Below are 4860 nucleotides of genomic sequence, written 5' to 3'. Positions count from 1 at the left end.
TTGTAAATATCAATAAATAAATTATTAAAAAAAAAAATGTTTAAGTTTTGTTTTTGTACGTTGCAGTTAACGAATAAGAAACCGTTTTACTAGGTTGTTGTAAATGATGTACTTCACATGTGGATAAAATCGTTTCAAAGATTTTAAAGGCTCTTTGAGTTTTCTATTTTACGGTCCAAAAAATGTCTTCATCTCATCATTGGTCAACATCTTTGGAATGAATAGTTATTTGAAACGTTACCAAAAATTCAAAAATCTTTTATTTCAAATAAATTATTAAAGATAGTCGTATTGCAACATATGTTCTCAACAAACTTTCTATAAATCTTTCTAAAAAGAAAAAAAGTTGTCTTGTTTACTTAATTTTTTTTTCTCTTTTTACCTCTCTTATAATAATATTTCTATTAGGAGGACTTTATACGATGCCATTATATCTGTATTAATACAAAACAAAGTACTGCTACAACCCATAATGTGCCAGGAATGAAATACTTTGTAAGGAAATACTATTACCAACGGATGTGCAAGGAGGGGATCAGAATCATGCTCGATTGCCATATTTTTATCGAATTAAGGGTGCCAACTTCATAAGGTTGGATAGATACTTATCTGTCATAACTGGATTCGAATCGGGCTCCTTGGAGTTATCAACACAGTATCTTACCACTGAGCAATCCAATTCTATCATTATATCTGTCTGATAAATATAAGAGGCCTAATAAATTTTATTTTTGATGTGAAGTCATCATGAAATCCCAGAAGGCATATTAGAAAAATAATAAAAGTTTCATGGACATAATTATGATGTGAATTTTTACAAGAAATACAAAAAAGTTCACTTGAGTTATGAGTGTATTCCAACCTCTTTTTTTAATATGTTTTTTCCAGTACTATTTTTTAATTACTTTAGATCGATACTTGCTAACTACAGGTAAGCTTCACTACCATGAATGAATACGATTCACTCGTGAAGGAAGTTCAAACATCCAAGTGGCTTGAAGTGTCAAATTCCATCTATGAATCCCGCTTGAACCTTTCCGATAGAGATACCATGGGTATTTGTATAAACAAGTATTAAGTAGAAGTAATGCCATTTTTCTTCGTGACGTTTTGTTATTTTAAGCGTTGGACAGGTTGTCGTGTTTTATAAATAGATTACATTAAAAAAAAAAAATTATAAGACTCCACAAAATCGGCCGGTTAACAATTCTAATTCGGGTTCACTTCTAGTCAATATATTATCATTGAACTATTGCTGAATCGTTATTTTATAATATCTATAATAAATTTGAATACGAAAAAACAGATGTATAGTGATTAGTGATTTTACCTGTTCGAATTTAAGATTTGAAAAAAAAAAAAATCATTCACAAAGACCTTAACATCCCATTCGTTGCAGATTTGACCCAAAACGCGTCTTTTCATTCCCAACTCCTTAATCATCCTAACCCATTAATTCTTAATCTTTCATCCTTAACAATCCCTGATAATCCTCCGAGACGTCTGAAAAGAAGATGGCCACGGGACCTTCTAATTTAAATTAATGTTTGAAGTACCACCAATGGGTGGTTCCTTCCCAAGATTTTCAAGTGTATATGAAACATACAACATATTTACCTATTGTATTATTTTGTACAGTTGTAAATTACATTAAATAAATAATAATTAAAAACGAATCAGAGTGCTACCAATGGATACATGTCTGTATCACTCCATCTCGATCTCACATCAAATTTCCTTGATGTATTATTATGTAAATAATTTTTAAATAGCAATAAAGAAAAAAGAAAAAAAATACTAGATCCTTATGGTCATGATAGGGTGAAAAAGTATACTTTCTATCTAAAAAGTCTTAACGAACTTGAGTACATCAAGGAACAAAGAAATGGGCTTTAGTTCTAACTGGGATGACACATGCCTATTGTTAGTGAACAATGATCCTTACATTGTATCCCAAACCCTCCAATCCCACATCACCACCCTTGAAGAATGGTGCCAAAACTGGAGGCTTAAATAAATTCCAATAAATCCCACCAAATCACATTTACCCTTCGACGTAAACCCATGACCTCTTCCTCTACAGTATCCTTTAATAATATCCCAATAATTCCTGTCGAACAGATCCGTTACTTAGGACTACATCTCGACAAACGACTGACATGGAATCCTCATACAAGACTAAAAAGACAAGAAACTATTCGTAGATTCCGACTATTGCAACATTTACTAGACAAACGGTCTAAATTGCCAATCCATTTCAAAAGAATGATCTACATGACTATTATGTGGCCTATCTGGACATACGGAGTTGAGTTTTGGGGCTCCACTAAACCATCAAATTCCTTCAGAATCCAATCCTTACAGTCCAAAATCCTCGTAAAATGCTCCTTACTTTGTCACAAATCAAGTCATCCATCAGGACCTCAATATTCCACATGTTGCCGATTTGGCCAGATTCAGATACCGTTCCTTCCATAACAAACTTCTCAACCACCCAAATCCACTAGTTTCTAACCTGGCTTCTCTTTCATTACCTAATAATCCTCCTAGGCCTCTGAAAAGAAGATGGCGTCAAGATCTTCTCTAGAAATGTTATTGGAGTTCTATCAGTGGGTAGATTCTCCTCTTGTTTGTATCATGTCACTATGTCACCTACAGCAAATTACTGGTATATTTGTGTATACAGTTGTAAATAACAATAAACATATTTTTATTAAAAAAAAAAAAAGTTCTAACTGGGACAAAATATTGATATGTTTATGAAACTGTAACTTTATATACCGACCATATTTTCATTTTTTATAATTGTATAAGAAAAATAATACGAAATTTCTTAATTGCATTATATAATATTAATGTTTGTGTAAATGATAGAAGCAGATTTTTTTATTTTTTTCATAGAAAATTGAAGCTCTTGTTTGGTATATGTTCGAACAAAAAATCAATTAAACGCCACGCAGTCACCTCTCAAAATGACGTACTGAATTATTGGTAATTATAGATACAGGTGGAAAAGCTGTAGACTTGTCTTGTAGAGTTTGCTATTGCATAGCTATCCTAAAATATATTAATATATTACAATATAATAAAAATATACATATTTATAAAATATAAAAGTCAGTATATTCAGCCTAAGAACATAATAGCTTAAGAAGAGGATTTTAGAGTGTACTTAAAAATGTTCCCCTAAAGAACTCAATTAGAGGATTTGAATAGATAATAACATTAAAAGAATAAACTTTTTAAAATAGTTTCATAATGAATATTACAAAATACAAATAATAAAATTTAGAGCAACATATTTTCGAATTTTATTGCGTGTACTTAGGCACAGCATTTAACAGCTTTAGATTTATGAATATTCATACTGCATCTTTAATACATAAGTAAATTAAAAATTAAAATATGATATTTTGATTAATTATTAAATAGAAGCACAATTTCTCGCTTTTGTTTAAAACCTTTCCAACATATATACTTTACTATATATAGCAACTATATTATTAACGTATTTAAAACATTCTTCATTCCAGGTTCAAGAAATATATACACACACTACTGCTGTCTTCCAGAAGTCTTCGCAGGTCTTCCGGTTTCACGTGTCTTCCGGTTGTGGGCACCATCACAGGAGCAACGAGGTAAGGATTAAATTGAATTATATTTTTATGAATAATATTTCTTGAATTTAATTAATATCGACGTTATTATCATACTAAATTTATCAACTATGCCAAAATATTTATAATAGTAGTAGTAAAAATGATTACTGTTTTGAGTCCATACATTTCACCCTCTGAAATTGCTTAGGTATTTTTTAAATTTATTTATTTATTATCAGCTCGACCTGGTGGGCCATGGTTGATATAACAGTTACATTTTTCTTTAACAATTGATTATAGGGGGGATATGGTCCCAAACAAAAGACACCCCTGACTATATAAAGCGTTATAAATATAAAAAAGATTAAGAATAAACAAATAGGCAAAAATAATAATTCATAATAATAGAGATAGAAGTAAATTTAATAAAAAAATAACGACATTCTTAGATTAAATAAATCAAACAATTGCCCTTTTATGGGGAAAAAAAAAAAGTTGATTTAAAAAAGGACGAGGAGAAAAAAAAAAATAAATAAAGTCAATAATAGAATTTATAACAGAATGTTAATACATAAGTAAATCAACATATGGGATTTTGATGATTATTAAATGGAAGCGCAATTTCAGGCTTCTGTATAAAACCTTTCCAACGTATAGACTTTACTATAAATAACCAGGTATGAAACAATCCATGCTCTTCATTAAAATATCAGAGGAAAAGGCAAAATTTTACCTTAACATTGAAGAATGAATGAAATGAACTAAGGACGATGATAACAGGACTCCTCACGGGCCACTGCCCTCTAAATATCATCTTAAGAAGATGAGGCTGGTGGAGGATTCCACCTGCCGACTATGTATGGAAGATGAAGAAAAGGAAGGAAGAAAAAACACATTCTGTGTGAATGTGAAGCCCTTGCATTCAGAAGATTACAGTATCTGGGACAGGACAGAATGGAACCTGAAGACATTTCTAGAATAAACCCAAAAGAATTATTGAACTTCATAAAAAGCATAGGATTCATATGGGATATCTAGTGGAAAGAGGGGTAACTCACAAAAGATCCAATTGGGTCGAAGTGAGGAAGGGATTCCCGACCCACCCGGGTGCGGTCAATGAAAAACACAAATAAGTTCGATTAACTTATTTTAATGTGCCAACGTTGTTTCGGCTAGAGTTTCTAGCCGTCTTCGGGGCTTAAAACAGAACAAGATAACAACCACAGTAAGTATAGAAAAATAAAAAGGAAGTATAAACAGA

This window comes from Halyomorpha halys, unplaced genomic scaffold (assembly GCF_000696795.3).
Source record: "Halyomorpha halys isolate HHAL.00 unplaced genomic scaffold, Hhal_1.1 Scaffold610.1, whole genome shotgun sequence".
NCBI lineage: Eukaryota > Metazoa > Arthropoda > Insecta > Hemiptera > Pentatomidae > Halyomorpha > Halyomorpha halys.
The sequence above is the reverse complement of the archived record's forward strand: the minus strand, read 5'-3'. Positions refer to the sequence as shown.